This window comes from Anabrus simplex, chromosome 1, assembly GCF_040414725.1.
Source record: "Anabrus simplex isolate iqAnaSimp1 chromosome 1, ASM4041472v1, whole genome shotgun sequence".
NCBI classification, from domain to species: domain Eukaryota; kingdom Metazoa; phylum Arthropoda; class Insecta; order Orthoptera; family Tettigoniidae; genus Anabrus; species Anabrus simplex.
In genome coordinates this window covers 183,446,117-183,471,146 of record NC_090265.1, presented here as the reverse complement: position 1 = coordinate 183,471,146, position 25,030 = coordinate 183,446,117, and the positions used below count along the sequence as shown (strand labels likewise).

The window sequence follows — 25,030 nt, the reverse complement described above, 5'->3', positions numbered from 1 at the left end:
CAAATACCACCGGACTGAGCCAGGATCGACCTGCCACGTTGGTGTCAGAAGGCCAGCGCCTTAACCGTCTGAGCCACTCAGCCCGGCGAATGAGTTCTTAATTTGTCGTTCTATCTATCTATCTTTCTTTCTTTCTCTCTTTCTTTCTTATCGCTTGATCATCCAGGAATGGATTTTCCCTCGGGCTCAGCGAGGGATATTACTACCGCCTCCAGCGCAGTGTCCTGGAGTCTAGGACTTCGGGTCGGAGGATACACCCAGGTGGTCTCACCTGCTATACTGAAGCTGCGCCTTGCGGGGAGGGGTATGGAACGATCGGAAGGGGTAGACAATGAAGAGGGAAGGAAGCGGCCATGGCCTTAAGTAAAGTACCATTCCGTCGTTTGCCTGGAGGACAAGTGGGACACTTTCCTTGAAGCGGTGGAGGTTATGAGATTTATGAGAAGAAAAAGAATAACTCTTTGTGATCATAATATAGTGTAAAGTAACAGCGTCCGAAGTTATTCAAGTAAAGATTTGCGACTGTTGATGCGGAATTTTTTTCTTCGTAAAATTCTATATCAGCATTTGTGTGGACTGGATGGGCAGAGATGAAGATGAGAGAGTTTTGATAACCTTTGTAGCGGACTGAAATGATCAGAATCGCATCCAGGTGAAGTCTGTCACCGTTATTCAGAGGACGAGCAAATTAATTGATCTTCACCGGAATTTACGTGACAGTGGAGAAAAAACCTTGGGTGAGGTTATCTATCATGTTTGTATGAAATACAAAACACAACATGTTATATGTAGTCACTTGAATATGCAATTGGCGGCTGAAGGAGAACTGCTGAATGACCACTACTTGCTCACAAACATGCAAGCTCATCAGTAGCTAACTCAGTCAGTGAATCACCTAGAATGTGACTTACTGAGAGAGCTGAGAAGCCGACGTGACCGCAGACATAAAATGCCAATCACAGTCACAGTTAGATTATAAACCTCCAGAGCGAAACTTTCGAGCATCGGTGGTTCAGTGGTAGAATGCTCGCCTGCCACGCGGGCGGCCCGGGTTCGCTTCCCGGCCGATGCAGAATAATTTTAACTTATTCGCAATAAATTTGCTTAGGATTCAGTGAACTCCTTTTGCCTAAAATGTGAATACGCCATGTATGCATGGTAAAGAGTCATACACAATAAAGGAATGCTAGCCAATTGAGACGTAAGTTTGTAGTCTCAGGGAATTGAAAACCTCGTAGAGCTACGTAGTGAATTTATTGAAGGTGCCTAGCTCCGTTATTCAAATTAACTCTCACAAACTGCCACTTCTTCATTTGCCAAACTTGTGAAGTACTGAAATGTTTTATCTGGGAATTAAATCGGACCTACACCTTCATTTGTATAATAAGATATTTTTTCAAATTATAGATATTTCTGCACTCACCCTCTTCGCAGACGAAAATCGGTTTAGCCTTATTTTACTTCTTCTTCTTCTACTACTACTAGCGACTTTTCCGCACCTGTGTGGTCACCTCTGCGGGGTTGATTTTTTTCTCGGACTCAGTGAGGCAGTTTGTCTGAGCGTGAGACTATGGTTAGGGGATACAACTGAGGTTAAGGAGCAGTATTTTGCCCAGACGGCTTCACTTCTTATACTGAAGAGGGGCCTTGTAATGGGAAGACTGGAAGGTGTAAACAAGAAAGAAGGAGCGAAGCAACCGTGGCCTTAAGCTAATTACCATCCCATCATTTGCCTGGAGAAGTGGAAACCACGGAAAACGACTTCGAGGATGGCTAAGATAGGAATCCGACCTCCCTCTACTCAGTAGACCTCCCGAGGTTGAGTGGACTCCGTCCCAAGCCTTGTACCACTTTGCAAATTTCGTGACAGAGCCGGGAATAGGGCCTGGGCCTCCGGGGGTGGCAGTTAATCACGCGAAACACTACACCACGGAGGCGGACTGAAAAGCTTACTTCCAATAGTATAAGACGACTTGACGTTAGCAGATATTATGGAACAGGTATCCAAGTGATATAGTAGTTTAATTCTCACCAAGTTGTCCTGCCAATGCCTGAGGTTAAAAAATAAATAATGACGTCTCTGTTCTTCGTATGTCATTTAGAACTGGAGTTCTCGTGGTTATGATACTAATGCGTTGACTGATAAATGAGTGTAAATTCGAATAATTGACGTTAGCCATTTTCCCTACATTGACAGAATCTTTCTTTCTTTCTTTCTTTCTTTCTTTCTTAATCCGTTTGCCCTCCAGGGTTAGTTCTACCCTTGGACTCAGTGAGGGATCCCACCTCTAACGCCTCAAGGGCAGTGTCCCGGAGCATGAGACTTTAGGATAGGGACACAACTGGGAGCGGGGGGGGGGGGGAGACCACTACCTCGTCCAGGCGACTTCACCTGCTATGCTAAACAGGCGCCTTGTGTGGGGGTAACGGAAGGTTGGAAGGGATAGACAAGGAAGAGGGAAGGAAGCGGCCGTGGCCTTAAGTTACGTACCATCGCGGTATTTGCCTGCAGGAGAAGTGGGAAATCACGGAAAACCACTTCAAGGATGACTGATTAGGGTATCGAGTCCCCTTCTACTGTTCTGACATACCGTGGCTGAGTGGACCTTGTTCCAGCCCTCGTGGCAGAGTCCGTAATAGAACTCGGGCCTCCGGGGGCGGCAGCTAATCACACTAACCACTACACCACAGAGGTGGACATCACGCAGATTTACAAAGCCTATTATGCAACATTTAAGAGTCTTGAAATGAAATGGCTCTGATGACATCTAGTTATTTCCAAGATTACAAGAACATGTTATCGGACAAAAACATTCGGTTTAGCGTTTGAATTTGTCTATAATGAACATATTTTGGATGCGTTCCTTATGTCAGCTTGACGTGAGTCAAAAATCTATGATATCTATGTAAAACCTGAAGTTTCTTAAAGTTTTCAAATTCACACACACACACACACACACACACACACACGTACACACGCACACCTGTGTCAGTTACTAGAATGTCTCCGTGAGGAAGATAGGAACAATATTGTCCATTGATATCCAAAAGGGCCAACGTTACATTTTTTGAGACTTTGAGTTCTGATGACACGCATATTCTGGCAAAAAAGCGGGTGTTTTAGTCACACTAAAAAAAACAGAAAATACAAAATATGAGTCTGGGGCGAACGTTCTCCAGACGTTACTGCCATAAGGGCCAACGTCCTATCTTGACCACACATTAGGCCCGTTTTTTGGAAGAAAATAAGGTACGTTATATCCTTATATGGATCGTTGTTACAATTACAGAAAATGCGTTTTTAACAACTCTTAATATCCCAATCTAAACCTAGCATTTTTTGCACTATCATAGTAACGAGAAAAGCAACGGAAACTACAGTACTCCTCATTTCGCTAGTACGCCTCTTCAACGATGCCTAGGCCATCTATGACAGCTGATGGTGGAGCTGTTGAGGATCCAACCAGCCTTAGGGCTGAAGACTGAACATACATACTGTATATCATAGTATCTGTGTCGTGTAGCAACAGTGACATTAGAAAGATTTCAATTGCACTGCAGCGTACAAAGAAATACTCCATAATAAAACGAAGTTCCTCCACTATAGTGTAGTGGTTAGCGTTATTTGCTGCCATCCCCGGAGGGCCGGGTTCCCATTTCCGCCTCTGTCGAGGGCTGGAAATGGGTCCACTCAGCCACGGGGTGCCAACGGAGTGGAGGAGGTTTCGATTCCTACCTCAGCCACCCTTGAAGTGGTTCTCTGTGCTTTCACACTTCTCCCACAGGCAAATGCCGGGATGGTACCTAACTTAAGGCCACGGCCTCTTTCTTCCCTATTCCTTGCCTTCCCTACCAATCTTCCCATCCCCACGCAAGGCCCCTGTTCAGCGTAGCAGGCGAGGCCGCCTCTGCGACGTACTGGTCAATTTCTCCAGTTGTATCCCCTGACCCAATGTCTCACGCTCCAGGACAGGTCCCTTGAGGCGGTAGGTCGCATCCTTCGCTGAGTCCGAGGGAAAAACCAACCCTGGAAGGTAAACGGACTAAGAAAGAGAAGAAAAAATAAAGATTATAATAAGTTCCGTTTCACAACGACTCTAAGCAAATATTTCATAGTTCAATAATGACTTTGAAAACCATGAATTTAAAAACATATTTTTGCTATAGTCCCCCTCTGTGGTGTAGTGGTTAGCGTGATTAGCTGCCACCCCCGGAGACCCGGGTTCGATTCCCGGCTCTGCCACGAAATTTGCAAAGTGATACGAGGGCTGGAACGGGGTCCACTCAGCCTCGGGAGGTCAACTGAGTAGAGGTGGGTTCGAATCCCACCTCAGCCATCCTCGAAGTGGTTTTCCGTGGTTTCCCAATTCTCCTCCAGGCGAATGCCGGGATGGTACCTAACTTAAGGCCACGGCCGCTTCCTTCCCTCTTCCTTGCCTATCCCTTCCAATCTTGCCATCCCTCCACAAGGCCCCTGTTCAGCATAGCAGGTGAGGCCGCCTGGGCGAGGTACTGGTCATACTCCCCAGTTGTATCCCCCGACCAAGAGCCTGAAGCTCCAGGACACTGCCCTTGAGGCGGTAGAGGTGGGATCCCTCGCTATGTCCGAGGGAAAAACCGAACCTGGAGGGCAAACAGATGATGATGATGATGATGTTGATGATGATTTTTGCTATACATTGTATGTTAATGCTTCCTCATTTGCCATGTTTTTTAAGAGATGCCTGGGTGTCGGAATTTTTTCCCAAGGAGTCTTCTAGCGTTCCGGAAGTTGAAGGCATTTAATCACCGGCAAATGCAATAGAATTATCTGCCTCGGAAAATGAGGGACGACTAATCAATCGACACATGGAGATTTAAGGAACTGAATGTTTTAACGAATATTTGTCACTGAATGTGCTTCCTTTTATTGTCATCGTTTACTCCTGAATCTGAATCTCCTTGTTAATCTGCGAGCCTGTCGAGTACATTATGCATAAATTACAGTAATCTAAATGAGGAAAACTGAAGTACAAAATGTCAGCCCCTGCCGTGACCAGGATTTGAACCTGGGTTATTGCGGCCACAACGCAATGTCCTAACCACTAGACGATCACGGCTATGAGGAACACGTAGGCTAGCTCCTTACTTCTTTATAAGATTTGAAATCTCAAACTCTGTTGGTCTCGCTCCATTTCCTACGATGTTTACTACCGTCTGGGGACCTCTGACAGCGTGTAGAAGAACTGTTGGTTTGTAGCGATCTTCCGTACTGTGACAAGACCGACTCCAATCCTCACTCCTTAATATTATTGCCGATCGTTCAAGGATGGCGAATCGAGTAGCCGGTTATGTTGGAAATGTGGGATTGTTTCGGTTTGTTGTGATCGTATGTAGTCGGTGTAATTTCATGAAAGTTGACGATGTAGTGGTTTGTGTGATTACCTGCCACTCCCGGAGGCCCGGGTTCGATTCCTGGCTCTGCCACGAAATTTGAAAAATGATACGAGGGCCGGAACGGGGTCCACTCAGCCTCTTGGAAATGGTTTCCCGTGGTTTCCCACTTCTCCTCCAGCCAAATGCCGGCATAGTACCTAACTTTAGGCCGCGGCCGCTTCGTAGAATGCTATCTCAGCATTTGTGTGGACTGGATGGGCAGAGAGGGAGATGAGAGAGTTTTGATAACCTTCGTAGCGGACTGAAATAATCAGAATCGCATCCAGGTGAAGTCTGTCACCGTTAATCACAAGACGAGCAAATTAATTGATCTTCACCGGAATTTACGTGACAGTGGAGAAAAAAACCTTGGGTGAGTGACGATGAATGTTGGTTTCTTTGTAGAATATAAGTGTGTGAGTGTATTTATATGAGTCAGTGGACATTTATGATCTGTCATTCTCCACAGTTGTATCCCCCGACCCAATGTCTCACGCTCCAGGACAGTGCCCTTGAGGACGTAGTGGTGTGATCCCTCGCTGAGTCCGAGGGGAAAACCTACACTGGTGGGTAAACAGGTAATTAAAAAGAAGAAAATGAAGAAGACAGTGCTGTAGTGTGCATGCATCATTTTGAGAATAAGTCTGAGGATCGGAAAGACTTTTCTCTAATTGCAGGCGGTGTTCCTCGAGAGATATTAATTTACATAAAATATAATTGATATTGTGATATTCCGTCAGTATCTATGTGCTTCAATGTTCTGCCAAAAATTTGAAAATTACTACGAGGACGGGAACGGTGTCCACTCAGCCTCAGGGTGTCACTTCTTTTCCGGGCAAATTCCGAGATGGCACCTAACACCACGGCCGCTTCCGACCTTCTTCCTCGCCAATCCCTTCCAAACGTCTCATTCCCCACAAGGGCCTTGTTCAGCATAGCACAGGTGAGGTCGACTGGGCGAGTTACTGGCCCGCCATCCCAGCTGTATACCGGACGAAATTTCTCAGGCACCAGAACAGTGCCCTTGAGGCGGTAGAGGTGGGAACTCCCGCTGAGTGCGAGGGAAAAACCAAACTGGGCTGTAAACGGCCACATGTTGGGTACCATTTCGGCATCTGCCTGGAGGAGAAAATGGAATCCATCGGAAACTACTTCGAGGATGGCTGAGGTGTGAATCGAATTCCCATCTACTCAGTTAACCTCCCGAGGCTGAGTGGACCCCGTTCCAGCCCTAGTACCACATTTCAAATTTCGTGGCATAGCCGGGAATCGAACCCTGCTCTCCGGGGCGTGGCAGCTTATCACACGAACCACTACACCACATAAGACACTTTGATTTATTTTTGAAAATATAATGTGAATAAGGTGAGTTTTGGAAATGTGTGCTCATTAAGTTATGAATAATGGTATTTTTTAATATTTCTACACTTTTATTGTCAGTACATGTTTGTTTAAATTGTATAAGACTAGTTATTCGCTAAATAGTCGAAATAATTATAAGTTGAGCTCCAGATTCGCTGTAGATCAGTTCTAGAGCTAGTGTATATTACTGCAGATGAAACCGGAAGTTATGGCTTCTAAGTAAACTTGACTCGATTTTTTGTCTTCTGAAGGTGTCAGAACCCGTGTTAAGTGTAACATACAGACTCAACGACATACTAAAGAAGGCTAGATTTAAGGAAGATACTATCGATTAAGTGACTGCGCGTTTTGTGTCATGTAACTATCACCTTGCAATCCAGAGATAGTGGGTTTGAACCCTATTGTCGGCAGCTCTGATGATTATTTTCCGTGCTTTTCCCATTTTTATAGCAGGCAAATGCTGGGGCTGTACCTTAATTAAGGCCGAGTATTCCATCGTCGTCCTAAGAGTTATCTGTGTCGGGGCGACAAAAAGCAAATTTAAAAAAATCATTCCTGTGATAGTGGACACAGAAGAACTCTCACATCAACGCTGGGAACCAACCCACAGAACACATGCTTTCTTTAATACGACATTCATGACGTCTTAGGGATTGTCACGTCCGACTCGGCCGGGTCGGTGATTTTAACCTTCATTGGTTAATTCCAATGGCCCGGGGACTGGGTGATTGTGCTGTCCCCAACATCCCTGCAACTCACACACCACACATAACACTATCCTCCACCACAAATACACGCAGTTACCTACACATGGCAGATGCCGCCCACCCTCATCGGAGGGTCTGCCTTACAAGGGCTGCACTCGGCTAGAAATAGCCACACGAAATTATTATTAGGGATTTTCACAATTATTAATTAAGATATGTATTTATTTATATCCTGTGATGAAACTGTGTATGGCTGAGTGGTCAGCGTTGAGGCATCGGGTTATATGGTCCCAGGTTCGATTCTCATCTGAGTCAAGGATTTTAACCGCATTAATCGAGTTAATTCCTCTGGGTCGGGGACAGGGTGTTTGTGTTAGTCCCAACATAGTCCTCTTCACATTCACACAACAAATCACACTAACTACCACCAGTGAAACACGTAATTGTGAATACTTTCTTCCACAATCGGTTGGCGTCGGGAAGGACATCCGGCCTTAAAATAGTGCCAAATCCACATCTGCTGTACAGTTCGCACCCGCGATCACACCAGGGTGTGGGAATAGTGGTAGACGAAGAGAGCAAGAAGAAGAATATGTCGTATGGTAATCGTAGGTTTTTTGAATCCCTTACAATTTACCAGATATTTTATCAAAATATTAGGACCGGTCACGAGGCTGAGTAGGTCAGATGGAAGAACGCTGGCCTTTGCAGATGAAGTTGGCGGGTTCGATCACTGCTCAGCCCGGTGGTATGTAAAGCTGCTCAAAATTTAAAAAAAGATACTACCAATTAAGTGGCTGCGCGGTTTGTGTCATGTAGCTATCACCTTGCAATGCAGAGAAAGTTGGTGTCCGTAGATTTACTCCGGGACAAAATTACGGCCCCTTGGTGATTCCGAAAACAGCAAATGTAATTAGTGAGACGTAACACCAACACAATTATTATTATTATTACTATTATTATTAGTTATTATTATTAATTATTATTATTATTGTTATTATTATTAATATTATTATGATCATTATTATTATTATGAGATGCGGAAAAGACCAAAAAACCGATCACGCAAAGCTCACTTACAAGTTGTGCATTTCCTTCTTTGCCAGGCAGCCTTCAATTTTTCTCTCATCGTGGTTCTTCGGTCTTCTGTCCACTTAGGTCCTGTCTTCTTCTTGTGGTTTCTCTCTGACTCTACTTCCCACTTGTTGATTTTCGTTCTGTACCAGGTTTGGTCAGCGATTTCGGCCACTTTGATTCCTGATTTTTCCAAGTCTTGGCGGATTTCCGTTGTCCACCTATTTGTTTTGGTGTTTTCTGTTGCCTCAAGTAAGATTCTTGTCAGTCTGTTTTCTGGAAGGCGTTTGATGTGTCCGTAAAATTTCAGGCGTCTTTTTCTGATGTCGGCCGCAAGGTTTGAGAGCTCCTCGGTTTTTGTACGAGATTGCAGTCTGTATCCTTCGTCAGTCCGTTTTGGGCCGAGAATTTTTCTGATGAGTTTACGTTCCTCTTTAAGGATGTCTTCGAGTACTGTTTTCCTGTGGAGATCCAGTGTTTCACTCGCGTATAGTATTTCAGGTTTGATCACAGTGTTGTAATGTCGATTTTTGGTGAAGATTGAAAGGCATTTTTTGTTGTAAATGTTTTGCATTCGGCCGAGGGCTCTCTTCATTTTCTGGATGCGGACCTCGAGGTCCTTCTGTTCATTTCCTGTTGGTATTATAATTTTCCGAGATATCGGAATTCAGTTACTTTTTCGATTGTGCCAAGTTTCGTGTTCAAATTCTGGAGGCTGCAGTGGTTGCACATGACCTTGGTTTTTTGAGAACGAGATTTGTAGGCCGAATTTTTTGGAGTATTTCTTGAGGGTTTCGATTTGGCTGATTGGCCGTTTTTCGTTTGTTGCAAGGATCGCGAGATCATCTACGAAAGCGATACAGGAGATTTTTACATGCCTTCTTGTCATATTTAATGGTTGCCAATTTCCTTGAGCTTTTAGAGCCTGTTCTCATTCTCTCATGATTTTGTCCAGGGCTATGTTAAAGAGTAGTGGGGAAAGTCCATCTACTTGTCGGACACCGGTTTTTATCTGAAATTTTTCAGATATATTTCCCATGAATTTTACTTGGGAAGTTGTGTTGGTGAGTGTTAGTCTGATGATTTTTTGAGTCTTCTTGACCAGTCTTCATTGCTGGTCAATGGAGTCGTATGCTTTCTGGAAGTCCACGATGGTGCCGATTGTGGGTTGTTTTCTTGTTATAATAATAATAATTATGTACTAATTGAAATGTAGTCGTCATTTACATGTGGTTGATGGGTTTGAATTTCTCTGTACCTGATCTTTTATTAAGATATGTCAAGCTGGTAAAACACGCCTTATTGTATTTGTAAACACAGTCAGTATCGCCTACTGGTTGTTGTTATACCCACGTTGATTGGATGCTTGAATTCAACCATTATTCTATATTTCTATAACCGTGCCTGATTGTTGGACGTTTGTCCTTTTTGAGAATTCTGAATATAGGCCTATATATGGCTATATCATGGATTTCTGTTCATTGTGAGGTTAGTTCTTACTCCCCTTGAATTTCTTCAATTTTGTTACAGTCCTGATTATGGTTCATGGCATTGAATTATGTCAGTTGCGAATACCAGGAATCTTGACGTGATATTTCATTTCCTTGTGCCCAGTTGACCTCCACCGCCCTGTACTTATGCTTCCACTGCAATCAGCCCTACGTTCGTTCGTAATCTGTATTCCCTCCAGGGTGGGTTTTTCCCTCGGACTCAGCGAGGGAACCCTCCTCTACCGCCTCAAGGGCAGTGTCCTGGAGCTTCAGACTCGGGGTCGGGGATACAACTTGGGAGGTGACCAGTACCGCGCCCAGGCGGCCTTACCTGCTATGCTGAACAGGGGCCTTGTGGAGGGATGGGAAGATTGGATGGGACATGCAAGGAAGAGGGAAGGAAGCGGCCGTGGCCTTAAGTTAGGTACCATCCCGGCATTTGCCTGGAGGAGAAGTGGGACACCACGGAAAACCACTTCCAGGATGGCTGAGGTGGGAATCAAACCCGGACCTCCGGGGGTGGCAGCTAATCACGCTAACCACTACACCACAGAGGCGGACATCAGCACTGTTTACAGAGGAAACTTTTTAATGAAGGTTTTTATTCAGGTGTGAATTAAAATGGAACTGCATCGGCCGGGAATCGCACCCGGACCTTCAATAAGTTCACTACATAGCTCTACAAGGTTTTCAATTCCCCGAAATTATAAACTTACATCTCGATGGGATAGCATTCCTTTATTGTGTATAACTCATTTCCATGCATATACCACATTCACAATCAGCCCTACGTACTATTCTTATTCTGTATTTTACTTCTCCATATCTATTCTACATGGTATGATCTCACGACGCAATGAGTAATTGTGTTATTTCAGGTACTTAATTTTCGATAATCTGATGAGCAGTCTATGTAATTTTTGCATTACATTAACTTTTTCAGAAAGTTTAACGGAATAATGTCTGCAATAAAAACACGCTCCCTGCCGTGAGCAGGATTCTAACCTGGGTTATTGCCACACCGCAATGTCCTAACCACTAGACGATCACGCCTAAGAGAAGAATGCTACACCGCACTACGCTACTATCTTATAATGGATGGTGTTAACGTCAGCTGTCTCCCTCCATTTCTCCATGGTCTTCTTGAACGACAGGTGGCCTCTGGTAGCTACTTGGCGACTACGTATTTCCTTGCGGCCACAATCCATCATCTATGCCGGTTGCACTTGCAATGACTGTATTCTTTTTTTAAATGTAAAATTAAGACTATTTCTATTGTTGCTTGTATTTCAAACACCATATATTTAGTAAAACTACATCCACATAAGCTTTTATATGAAGATCACTTGATAGATGTCTATTACCAGTCCCTTTCATCTATCACCTTACATTCAGCCACTGCGCCTCTTCTGGCCAGAGAGCAGTGGCGGCTGGTGCAGAAAATCAGTTGTGTGCTGTAACCCATCCCCACTTCAAAAAATAAAAATATTTTGAAACATACCGGGCCCGCCTCTGTGGTGTAGTGGTTAGCGTGATTAGCTGCCACCCCCGGAGGCCCGGGTTCGATTCCCGGCTCTGCCACGAAATTTGAAAAGTGGTACGAAGGCTGGAACGGGGTCCACTCAGCCTCGGGGTTCAACTGAGTAGAGGTGGGTTCGATTCCCACCTCAGCCATCCTGAAAGTGGCGAAGTGCTGGTCATACTCCCCTGTTGTATCCCCCGAACAAGAGTCTGAAGCTTCAGGACACTGCCCTTGAGGCGGTAGAGGAGGGATCCCTCGCTAAGTCCGAGGGAAAAACCAAACCTGGAGGGTGAACAGATGATGATGATGATGAATCATACCGGTATGTGGTTTTCAAGAGGCTCTCCCTTGAGTATTCCACACTGAACAAACACGCAAATAACCCCAACACATATACACATTCCTGTCCTGGAGCTTCAGACTCTGGGTTGAGGGATGAAACTGTGGAGGATGACCAGTACCACGAACAGGCGGCCTCACCTGCTATCTGAACAGGGGCCTTGGTGGGGGATGGAAGATTGGATGGGACATGCAAGGAAGAGGGAAGGAAGCGGCCGTGGCCTTAAGTTAGGTACCATACCGGCATTTGCCTGGAGGAGAAGTGGGAGACCACGGAAAACCATTTCCAGGAGGTGGGAATCGAACCCGCCTTTACTCAGTTGACCACATTCCTCATCATCATCTGTTTACCCTCCAGGTTCGGTTATTCCCTCGGACTCTGTGAGGGAATCCCATCTCTACCACCTCAAGGGCAGTGTCCTGGAGCGTGAGACATTGGGTCAGGGGATGCAACTGGGGAAGATGACCAGTAACTCGTCCAGGCGGCCTCACCTGCCGAACAGGGGATTTGGTGGGAGGTGGAAAGATTGGAAGGGATAGAACAGGGAGACAGAAGGAAGTTAGGTACCATCCCAGCATTTGCCTCCAGGAGAAGTGGGAAACCACGGAAAAACTACTTTTAGGACGGCTGAGGTGGGAATCGAACCCACCCCTACTGATTTGACCTCCCAAGGCTGATTGGACCCCGTTCCAGCCGTCGTACCACTTTTCAAATTTTCGTGGCAAAGACATGAATCGAACCCGGGCCTCCGGGGTTGGCAGCTAATCACACCAACCACGACACCACAGAGGCGGACATCAGCACTGTTTACAGAGGAAACTTTTTAATGAAGGTTTTTATTCAGGTGTGAATTAAAATGGAACTGCATCGGCCGGGAATCGCACCCGGACCTTCAATAAATTCACTACATAGCTCTACGAGGTTTTCAATTCCGCGAAATTATAAACTTACATCTCGATGGGCTAGCATTCCTTTATTGTGTATAACTCTTTACCATGCATATACCACATTCACATTTTAGGCAAAATGAGTTCAGTGGATCGTAAGCAAATTTATTGCATGTAAGTTAAAATTATTCTGCATCGGCCGGCAATCGAACCCGGGCCGCCCGCGTGGCAGGCGAGCATTCTACCACTGAACCACCGATGCTCGCGTGATAGGCGTTGGAGATTTATTGTGAAACTTACAAGTACTTATCAAAGGCTGTGACTGTTACTTTTTGTATACGGTCACGTCGGCTTCTCAGCTCTCTCACCGTCTGAGTTAGCTAGTGCATCTTTGTGAGCTGGTAGTGGTCATTCAGCAGTTCTTCAGCCGCCAATTGCATATTCAAGTAACTACACAATTATGGCATGTTGTGTTTTGTATTTGATACAGGCATGGTAACCTTACCCGAGGTTTTTTCCCGAATGTCAATTAATTTGCTCATCCTCAGAATAACGGTGACAGACTTCACCTGGATGCGATTCTGATTATTTCAGTCCGCTACGTAGGTTATCAAAACTCTCTCATCTCCCTCTCCGTCCATCTAGTCCTCACAAATGCTGAGATAGCATTTTCATCATCATCATCATCATCATCATCATCATCATCTGTTTACCCTCCAGGGTCGGCTTTTCCCTCGGACACAGCGAGGGATCCCACCTCTACCGCCCCAAGGGCAGTGTCCTGGAGCTTCAGGCTCTTGGTCGGGGGATACAACTGGGGAGTATGACCAGTACATCGCCCAGGCGGCCTCACTTGCTATGCTGAACAGGGGCCTTGTGGAGGGATAGGAAGATTGGAAGGGATAGGCAAGGAAGAGGGAAGGAAGCGGCCGTGGCCTTAAGTTAGGTACCATCCCGGCATTCGCCTGGAGGAGAAGTGGGAAACCACGGAAAACCATTTCCAGGATGGCTGAGGTGGGAATCGAACCCATCTCTACTCAGTTGACCTCCCGAGGCTGAGTGGACCCCGTTCCAGCCCTCGTAAGCCGGGAATCGAACCAGGACCTCCGGAGGTGGCAGCTAATCACGCTAACCACTATACCACAGAGGCGGATTTTACGATAAAAAATCGGCATCAGCAGTCGCAAATCTTTACTTGAATAATTTCGGACGCTCTTTCTTTACACTATATTATGATCACACCGAGTTCTTTTTTCTTCTTCTTAATCTCATAGCCTCCACCGCCTCAAGGAAAGTGTCCCACTTCTCCTCCAGGCAAATGCCGGGATGGTACCTAACTTAAGGCCACGGCCGCTTCCTTCCCTCTTCCTTGTATATCCCTTCCAACCATCCCATCCCCACCAAGGCCCCTGTTCAGCATAGCAGGTGAGGCCGCCTGGGCGAGGTACTGGTCATCCTCAACAGTTGTATCCCCCGACCCAATATCTCACGCGCCAGGACACTGCACTTGAGGCGGTAGAGGTGGGATCCCTCACTGAGTCCGAGGGAAAAGCAAACCATGGAGGGTAAGCAGATTAAGAAAGAAAGAAATATATATAGACCGATTAGCCTCTGTGGTGTAGTAATGTGATAACAGAGTAAAGAAGGTTAAAATATAATTAGCCAACAACAACAAGCAATTCGGTGGAAAGAAGATATTACAAGAAATGACACTAGTTTAGCATTGTAAATCCATCATCATCATATACAAATTCACACAACTTAAGTATTTCCAGTGCTTCCAATACTATAGGTGGACCAGCTTAACATTACCACACCACCATATACAAATTCATACCTTCCTTCAGTAGCTGAAAATTTCACACTATAATTTGCAATAGATGGAGCGGTCCAATTACTGACTATACAGTAATCTTAGTATTGTACAAATTCACACATACCTCAAATATTGCAGATGCCTTAATACTACAATTTACAGGGCAAAAAAATATGACAGTATCATATGGATATGTACACACAATGTACAGAATGCTTGAGTCTACTCTTGAAACATCGTAAATTTTTGTTATTGACGACATTTCTTATACATCCTACATTATCTGACGCTTTTTCGTACTTGTAAGTCCTCTTGAGATCAACTGGTGGATCATAGAAGGCAGCGGGAGAGTAAATGTTCAGATGTGTTAAAATAAACGACCATACACTGTAAAATATACTGCTAGGTGGGGGCTATTCTTGTTTAAAGAGGAAGTACAACTGCTCAATCATCTTCTCTAAACGTCAATCAGAGACAGAAGTGAGAGCAGTCTGATCCATCCAACAATGAAAGGATCGACGAGAGAAAGCGTCACCAAGAGTGTAAAATGAAAGACATCAATCAATCAATCAATCAATCAATCAATCAATCAATCAATCAATCAATCAATCAATCAATCAATCAATCAATCAATCAATCAATCAATCAATCAATCAATCAATCAATCAATCAATCAATCAATCAATCAATCAATCAATCAATCAATCTATCAATCACTACTGATTTGCATTTAGGTGGCAGATTCCCTATCTGTGGTTTTCCTAGCTTTTTCTTAAATGATCGCAAAGAAATTGGAAAATTATTGAACATTTCCTTTGGTAAGTTATTCCAGTCCCTAATTCCCCTTCCTATGAACGAATATTTGCCCCAATTTGTCCTCTTGAATTCCAACTTTATCTTCATATTGTGATATTTCCTACTTTTAAAGACGTCACTCAAACTTATTCGTCTACTGATGTCCTCCCACGCCATCTCTCCACTGACAGCTCAGAACAAACCACTTAATCGAGCAGCTCGTCTCCTTTCTCCCATTTCTTCCCAGGCCAAACTTTGCAACATTTTTGTAACGCTACTCTTTTATCGGAAAACACCCAGAACAAATCGAGCTGCTTTTGTTTGGATTTCTTCCAGTTCATGAATCAAGTAATCCTGGTGAGGGTCCCATACACTGGAATCATACTCTAGTTAGGGTCTTACCAGAGACTTATATGCCCTCTACTTTAGATCCTTACTACAACAGCTAAATACCCTCATAACCATGTGCAGAGACCTGTACCCTTTATTAACAATCATATTTATGAGAATGAAGGTCTAGACCTCTCAAACCTAATACGATGGTGGTTGGAAATTTTTAAGGTCCGGCAGGAAATATGAACATGAAGAGTCGTGCGCGAGTAAATAGAAGCAAAAAATGCTAAACTGAATCATGGGCCGAGGTTTTACACTGACCAATATAAGACAGTCGTATAGCGGGTGCATTCACTATACTTCGTAGTCGTGATCGGTTAGTGGTTAGGGCATTGCGTTCTTGCCGCAATAATCCAGGTTCAAATCCTGGTCACGGCAGGGAGTGCTCTTTTATTCCAAAAGATATTCCGTTACACGATCTGAAAAACATAATTTTATGCAAAAATAAGTAGTCCGTCCACCTCTGTGGTGTAGTGGTTAGTGTGATTAGAATCCACTCCCGAAGGGCCGGGTTCGATTTCCGGCTCTGCCACGAAATTGGAAAAGTGGTACGAGGGCTGGAACGGTGTCCACTCAGCAGCGGGAGGTCAACTGAGTAGAGGGTTCAATTCCCTTCTCAGCCATCCTCGAAGTGGTTTTTGTTTTTTCCGACTATTCCTCCACGCAAATGCGTACTTAACCCTGACAGTAACACGTCTATAAATATCGCTTTAGTTACACCACACGTTTCGAAGACGTGTCAGTCAAAGCCTATTATTTAAAGTTACATTAAAGTTACCAGATGGAATGAACAAGGAATAGAGGTGGTGTGGGAGATAACTCTCCCCTTCTTAAGAGGAATAGATGGCATTCATTCGCACAACACGTCAGAAAAACGTATGGTGTTACTGTCAGGGTTAAAGTAATGGCCACGGCCGCTTCCTTCCCTCTTCGTTGGCTGTCCGATCCAATCTTCCCATCCCTCACAGGGCCCCTGTTCATCATAACAGGTGAGGTCGCCTGGTCGAGGCACTGGCCCTCCTTCTCAGTTGTATCACCCGGCTCAATGTCTCACGCTCCAGGGTACTGCCCTTGAGGCGGTAGAGGTGGTATCCGTTGCTGAGTCTGAGGGAAAAACCGACCCCCGAGTGTAACGGGATAAAGATGAAGAAGAAGAAGAAGAAGAAGTGGCGAACGAAATAAAAACTCTACTATATTAGGAATGTAAATAAATTAGATCTTTCCCATGTTTAACCAGACACAACAACACTTCTAACATTGTTACAATATTTAAAAAATCCTTCTGTGTGAAAAGAACAACTTTCCTCCCCACAATTCTTGTTTCAGGGACCTCTCGTGATCCGCGGACTACAGATTAAAAACCATAGGGTTACTGGACATTCTTTCTCAGTAACTGTGTTGAAATAAACTTCTCTCACCTGCTCCGTAGCTCAAATCACAGCAAGAAACCTCCTGGTGAAAGTCAGAGTAGTTCGAAGAATGAAAGTATCGATAAAATAGACGCCCACCGGAGGGCGTGAAAATTAAAGACGCCATAGCCCTCGAAAAAATTGTAATATCGCGCTCGGAAACGAATAAGTGACGACCAAGAGAGGTCGGGAAGAAGACATGAAACTGAGGGGCCTTGCACGAGTAAGTGGAGCTAATGTTAAACTCAGTCATAGGCCCTGTGGTCGCCAAACTACAATATGAATTTATGGCCCTTATAGCCTACATTTATCCAATTCTACTGTAAGACAGGCTAGGTAGAGCATGGATGTGACATCCCTTGTGGGGGGAAGACAAAATTGGAAGGGATAGACAAGGAAGAGGGAAGGAAGCCGCGGTGCCTTAAGTTAGGTACCATCCCGGCATTGGCCCGGAGGAGAAGTAGGAAACCACGGAAAAACCACTTCTAGGATGGATGAGGTGGGAATCGAACCCACCTCTACTGATTTGACTTCCCAATGCTGAGTGGACCCCGCTCCAGCCTCGTACCACATTTCAAATTGTCATGGCGAAGACGGAAATGGAACTCGGGCCTCCGGGGTTGGCAGCTAATCACGCTAACCACGACACTACAGAGGTGGACATCAGCACTGTTTACAGAGGAAACTGTTTATGAAGATTTTTATTCAGGTGTGAATTTAAATTGAACTGCATCGGCCAGGAATCGCACCCGGGCCGACCCTTTGGCAGGCGAACATTCTACCCCTAAACAACCGATACCGCACGCCGATGGTCAAATGTACGGATGTCTTGTCTTGGAGAACGAAAATGGAACAATTCCTATGCCCGCTTATCACTTATTGAGAGACCCGCTGCTCGGTGACAAAGTTATGTGAGCATAGTTCTGAAAGTGTTTAACCCCGGGTAACGTTGTGATAGGACCAATATACAGTATGTGGCTCTGTTATTCGTACAGGCTTCAATTTCTTATGAAGTCTCGTATATTCACATTAATGATTGAAAAACTGAAACAAAACGTACATTACGGACATAAACACGATTCGTCAATGCTAATTCGTTAGTCAAAACCATACTTATCTACACACAGGCAGGAAGATTTTATATGAATGTGCCGGCATCGACAAACGGGTGTACCAATTGAATTCGTATACATGGACAGGATGATGCGCGCCGTGTATTTGCGATGCACGGAGAAGTCTGTGACGGCATACGACTTGCCAAGTGTGTTATTCTCCTTCCTAGTTTATCTGTGACCGGGCGAGTTGGCCGTGCGCGTAGAGGCGCGCGGCTGTAAGCTTGAAGCCGGGAGATAGTAGGCTCGAATCCCACAATCGGCAGCCCTGAAGATGGCTTTTCGTGGTTTCCTAATTTCACACCGGGCAATTGCTGAGGCTGTACCTTAATTAAGGCCACGGCCGCTTCCTTCCAACTCCTAGGCCTTTCCTATCCCATAGTCGCCATAAAACCTATCTGTGACGGTGCGACGTAAGCCGCTAGCAAAAAAAGAAAAAAAAGTTTATCTGTGCTGGACATGGGTAGGAGTGTCTACTAGAAAAAGACCTGCACCAGGCCTCTCCGGAGACCATACGCCATTATTATATGGGCAGGAGTGCAGACTTAAGTACCGAGCTTAAGAACACTATACTGTACATTAAGTGCCACTTCAAGGATTTTCATTACAAAAAATTAGACAGCTGGTCAATAGAACACATTCTACGGTGCAATATGGGGTTGATAAATTTAAATAGAAAGGCACTGTTAAGAACACTCCCAGTCAACCCAGGAGAAAGTGCTTAGCGGAAAGGAACATTTTTGTTCGACTTCAAAAGTCAGATTCCAAATTAAGTGCACCAATATTGATGCAACTCACGGAGGAGCGACCTGGAAAGAAGATCAACAACTCCACCATCCGTCGGATCCTACATCGGCTTGGATACTATGGAAAAATCTCTCGGAAAAGGCCATAGGCCTACATAAGTAGAAAAAACAGACTGCTTAGACTGACATTCGCTAAGGAGCATATAAATAAGGAAAAGGAATTCTGGAATGACGTTATCTGGTCTGATGAGACTGAAATATACCTTTTCGGGTCAGGTAGCATCCGCAGAATATGGAGAAAAATTGGTACGGACAATGATTTGGCAAATACTCTCCCAATTGTAAAATACGGTGGTGGGTCTGTGATAATTTGGGGCTGTATGTTAGCCAGAAGTGTAGGTAACATATATTTCATTGACGAAATAATGAACAAGGAGGGCTATAATGCAATTCTGAGGACAAACGTGAAGCAGAGTGCCGAAAAAATGGGGATGTGTCCTGTTTATACGTTCCAGCATGATAATGACCCAAAACACTTTGCTGATATTAATAAGACATGGTTGATCTGGAACATTCGTAAGCAGCTTAGAAGACCTAACCAGTCTCCGGATTTAGATCCTGTGGAAGATCTTTGGGGTATGTTAAAGAGGAATATTCGTAGGCAACGTGCGTGTACGAAGGAGGAATTTAAAAGTATGAGTCTTCAGGAATGGCAGAAAATAAGCTCTGACGTGTGCAAGAAATTAGTGCATTCTATGCGGTGACGATGTCTGGCGGTTATAAAGGCTAGGGTACATTCCACTAGATATTAACATGTTCCAGGTAGGCCTACCCTTTATTGTTTGTTTATTTCATGTGTTCAATTTGCTTGCACGAATAGGAAAAATACAAGATTATGGGTGCCCTTTTCTTTCTTTCTTTTTTTTTTTTTTTTTGCTAGTTGCTTTACGTCGCACCGACACAGATAGGTCTTATGGCGACGACGATGGGACAGGAAAGGGCTAGGAGTGGGAAGGAAGCGGCCGGGGCCTTAATTAAGGTACAGCCCCAGCATTTGCCTGGTGTGAAAATGGGAAACCAGGGAAAACAATTTTTAGGGCTGCCGACAGTGGGGTTCGAACCTACTATCACCCGAATACTGGATACTGGCCGCACTTAAGCGACTTCAGCTATCGGGCTCGGTCTTTTCTTTATTAGAAGCTGTATGTTTTGTTAATATGGTTGAAAACAGATATAGTAGCTATATGTTTTCTGAAAGCTTTGTTGAATATATGTTCAGTAAACAAAATCCTTTTCTTTTTATTATTTTCTGACAGTGCGTTGAGGCACTAAAGCAAACAGCCCGTACGAATAAAATACGTACATACTGTATTGCCCCTTTTGGGCGTCCCAAGTTCTAACACAGTTTTTGTCAAAGGTTACACAGAGTGTTGACTTTCCCCCAAATGACTTCGAACTGTCTCTAGGAAAATCATGGGAGAGAACATATTTCAGGCCTCAAGGATTCTAAATCAATCGCCGTCCTACCCTTAAATTTTATAAAAATATCAACCGTTATCAGCCTACACATACACACACACGCGCGCGCGCGCGCGCGCGCGCGCGTATCAGTGTATGGCATCTGTCCCAAAACAGACACATGCTTATAAAAATTTCTTTCTTCCTTCCTTTCTTTCTTTCTTTCTTTCTTTCTTTCTTTCTTTCTTTCTTTCTTTCTTTCTTTTTTTTTTCTTAATTCGTTCACCGTCCTGGGTTGGTTCTCTCCCATACTCTGCGGAGGTTACGACCTCTACCGCTTAAAGGGCAGTGTCCTGAAGCGTGTGACATTTGATCTGGAATACGTTTAGGGAGGAGAACCAGTATCTAGTCATGGTGGCCTCGCCTGTTATGGTGAACAGGGTCCTTGTGGGGGATGGGAAGATTGGAAGGGATAGGGAAGGAAGTGGCGGTGGTTTAATTTATGTACCATTTCGGCATTTGACTGGAGGAAATTGTGAAACCACGGAAAACCACTTCGAGGATTGCAAAGGTGGGAATCGAAAACCCCTCCCGAGGCTGTAATTGTATTCCTGTTTGACCTTCCCGGGAGTTTATATTCTGTTAAAAGTTGGTAAGCTTGTATATTGTTATCTTCTCTGTGATGTAACTTCTGTTTTTGTGTAAACCATAGTTGGGAAATTATCAACTTCATACAAATCGTTTCTATTTTCTTTGAGGAACGTTCTATTTGGACGCCTGTCGTCATTTATATGTAGTTGTTGGATTTGACCTTCTCCTTACCTGATCTATTATGTCAAGCTGCTGAAGAAAACGTCTTATTGCATTTGTAAACATAGTCAGTATCGCCTACTTGTGGTTGTTATACCCACGTTGATTGGTTTCGTGAATTCAAAGCGTTATTCTTTATTTGAATTACTGTAGCTGACTTTTGGATGTTTGTCCTTTCTGAGAATTCTGAATATACAGTATATTGGATTTCCGTTCATTGTGCGGTTAGTTCATACTTCTTCACGTTTTTACATTCCCGTAGGCCTATATGGTCGTATTCAACTTACTTCGTGGCATTGAATTAATATCATCATCATCATCTGTAGCTGTTTATCCTCCAGGTTCGGCTTTTCCCTCGGGCTCAGCGAGGGATCCCACTTCTACCGCCTGAATGGCAGTGTCCCGGAGCTTCAGACTCTCGGTCGGCGGATACAACTGGGGAGAATGGCCAGTACCTCGCCCAGGCGGCCTCACCTGTTATGCTGAACAGGGGCCTTGTGAAGGTATGCAAAGACTGGAAGGGATAGGTAAGGATGAGGGCAAGAAGCGAGCGTGGCCTTAAGTTAGGTACCATCCCGGCATTCGCCTGGAGGAGAAGTGGGAAACCACGGAAAACCACTTCGGGGATGGCTGAGGTGGGAATCGAACCCACCCCTACTCAGTTGACCTCCCGAGGTGGAGTGTACAGCGTTCCAACCCTCGTACCACTTTTCAAATTTCGTGGCAGAGCCGGGAATCGAACCCGGGCCTACGGGGGTAGCAGCTAATCACGCTAACAACTACACCACAGAGAGGGACGCATTGAATTGTCATTTGTGAATACCAGGTGTCCGCCTGTGTAGTGTAGTGGTTAATGCGATTAGCTGCAAACCCCAGAGGCCCGGGTTCGATTCCCGGCTCTGCACCGAAATTTGAAAAGTGGTACGAGGGCTGGAACTGGGTCCACTCAGCCTCGAGAGGTCAACTGAGTAGAGGTGGCTTCTATTCCCACCCCAGCCACCCTGGAAGTGGTTTTCCACTTCTCCCCCAGGCAAATGCCGGGATGGTACTCAACTTAAGGGCATCGCCGTTTCCTTCCCTCTTCCTTGTCTATCCCTTCCAATGTTCCCATCCCCCCCGCAAGGCCACTGTTCAGCATAGCAGGTGTGGCCGCCTGGGCGAGTTACTGGTCATTCTCCCCAGTTGTATCCCCCGACCCAGATTCTGAAGCTCCAGGCCACTGCCCTTGTGGCGGTAGAGGTGGGGTCCCTTGCTGAGACCGAGGGAAAATCGACCCTGGAGGGAAAACAGATAAAGAAGAAGGAGACGAAATAGAATGCCAGGTATCTTGGCGTGATATTTAATTTCCGTGTTCCATCCACTTGACCTCCACCGCACTCAGACTTTCCCCATTCTTATTCTGTCTATTATTTCTATTCTAGATATTCTGATAATTGGTCCATGTCATTTTGCATTAAATTATTTTTCTGAAAGTTTAACGGATTAATTTCTGGAATTAAAACATACCCTCTGCCGTGACCAGGATTCGAACCTGGGTTATTGCGGCCACAACGCAATGTCCTAACCACTAGACGATCACGGCTACGAGAAGAGTACTGCGCTGGTCTACATGACTGTGTTATATAGGCTGGTGCTAACGTCAGCGGTTTCGCTCCATTTCTCCGTGGTCTTCAACGTCAGGTGGCCTCTGGTAGCTACTTGGCAAACTATATCCTTGCGGGCACGATCCATCATCTGTACCTGTGGCACTTGTAATGATTGTATTCTCTTCTCTAGTAGAAACAGAAGTAACTATTTCCATTGTTGCTTGTATTTGAGACTACATAGCCTACATTTAGTAACAATACATCCTCATACGCCTCTATTATATGATGATCGTTTGATAGATCTTTATTACCAGTCTCCATCTATCACGTTTCATTAACCCACTGCGCCTCTTCTAGCCAGGGTTCTCAATTTCAGTGGTGTGCATCATATTTTCTTGAACTTCCCGGAGTAAAAATTCACAACCTGCCGTGACCAGGATTCGAACCTGGGTTATTGCGGCCACAACGCAATGTCCTAACCACTAGACGATCACGGCTACTTCTGGGGTTGCACGTTGCTCTACACGACTGTGGTATATATACTAACTTCAGCTATCTCGCTCCATTTCTCTGTGATCTTTACAGTGACTCTATATGTACAGAGTGGTCGAGTGTTGTTCAACCAAGTACTCATTCAGCTGATAGATGAAGCAAAGAGGTATTATTATTGTTTCAATAAAGAATAGACTAGTTCAATATTTTCTTCTTCTTCTCCTTCTTGTTAATCTGCTTACCCTGCAGGGTTGGTTTTTCCCTCGGACTCAACGAGGGATCCCACCTCTACCGCCTCAAGGGCAGTGTCCTGGAGCGTGAGACTTGGGTCGGGAGATACAACTGGGGAGAATGACCAGTACATCGATCAGGCGGCCTCACCTGGTATGCTAAACAGGGGCCGTGGTGGGAGATGGGAAGATTGGAAAGGATAAGCAAGGAAGAGGAAAGGAAGCGGCTGTGGCCTTAGGTACCATCCCGTCATTTGTCTGGTGGAGAAGTGGGAAAACACGGAAAACCACTTCCAGGATGGCTGAGGTAGGAATCGAACCCACTTCTACTCAGTTGACATCCCGAGGCTGAGTGGACCCCGTTCCAGCCCTCGTACCACTTTTCAAATTTCGTGGCAGAGCCGGGAATCGAACCCGGACCTCCGGGGGTTGCAGCTAATCACGCTAACCACTACACCACAGAGGCGGACACGAGGTTTTCATTTCCCCGAAACTATAAATTTACGTCTCTTTTATTGTGTAGAACTCTTCACCATGCATATACCATATTCACATTTTAGGCAAAATGAGTTCAGTGGAACGTAAGCAAATTTATTGCGTGTAAGTTAAAATTATCCTGCATCGGCCGGGAATCGAACCAGGGCCGCCCGCGTGGCAGGCGAGCATTCTACCACTGAACCACCGATGCTCTCATGCTCGACGCCTAAGGTTTATAGTAAAACTCACCAGTATTTATCAAAGGTCACCAGTATTTATCAAAGGCTGTGATTGCTGTTTTTGGTCTTCGGTCACGTCGGCTTCTCAGCTCTTTCACCGACTGAGTTAGCTACTGAAGAGGTAATGAGCTTGCATCTTTGTGAGTAAGTAGTGGTCATTCAGCAGTTCTTCAGCCGCCAATTGCATATTCAAGTAACTACATAATTATGGCATGTTGTGTTTTGTATTTCATTTTTGTGGTATACTGTAGTCACGTCCTAGTTCGTGAACCATGGGCAACGGCTGAGTGGCCTAGTAAGTGGTCCTGAGAGTCGGGATACCAGTTGCTATGGAATGGGAGTGGGCATCTCGGACATATTCTGTGTCCTGGCCCTCCTTGTGCTCAGGCGGCTAGGACTGTAAAATTCACCGGTGGTCCTTAACCCGTTAGAGGAGAGATCCTCACTTGGACTATGTGCAAGTAGGGTAGCATCCTGCTTCATGAATTTACCGAGCTCAGAACATTTTAAGCAGGCCTCGAACCTACGGGAGTAACGGATTTCCACTCCCATTTGACAGACGAGGGACTCCTTGGAAACAACTTGGCGAACGAAATGGAATTCGATGGGAAGCTATCAACATTAATGGGGCTTATGGAAGAAAGAAAGTAGAACTGACTGGGTCAGCAAA

At 45.0% G+C, this 25,030-nt stretch overlaps 6 non-coding genes across 6 annotated transcripts; 1 reads left to right on the top strand and 5 right to left on the bottom strand.

Annotated features, from left to right (window-relative positions):
• The first annotated feature begins 1,001 nt into the window (after positions 1-1,001).
• TRNAG-GCC (transfer RNA glycine (anticodon GCC)) lies at positions 1,002-1,072 on the top strand. The gene has a single exon. It is a non-coding gene; the product is annotated as a tRNA-Gly (tRNA).
• A 3,955-nt stretch (positions 1,073-5,027) lies between these two features.
• Positions 5,028-5,099, bottom strand: TRNAH-GUG (transfer RNA histidin (anticodon GUG)). Its single transcript has one exon. It is a non-coding gene; the product is annotated as a tRNA-His (tRNA).
• Positions 5,100-12,988: 7,889 nt separating this feature from the next.
• TRNAG-GCC (transfer RNA glycine (anticodon GCC)) lies at positions 12,989-13,059 on the bottom strand. Its single transcript has one exon. It is a non-coding gene; the product is annotated as a tRNA-Gly (tRNA).
• A 9,787-nt stretch (positions 13,060-22,846) lies between these two features.
• On the bottom strand, positions 22,847-22,918 carry TRNAH-GUG (transfer RNA histidin (anticodon GUG)). The gene has a single exon. It is a non-coding gene; the product is annotated as a tRNA-His (tRNA).
• A 429-nt stretch (positions 22,919-23,347) lies between these two features.
• TRNAH-GUG (transfer RNA histidin (anticodon GUG)) lies at positions 23,348-23,419 on the bottom strand. Its single transcript has one exon. It is a non-coding gene; the product is annotated as a tRNA-His (tRNA).
• An 842-nt stretch (positions 23,420-24,261) lies between these two features.
• Positions 24,262-24,332, bottom strand: TRNAG-GCC (transfer RNA glycine (anticodon GCC)). The gene has a single exon. It is a non-coding gene; the product is annotated as a tRNA-Gly (tRNA).
• Positions 24,333-25,030: the final 698 nt, after the last annotated feature.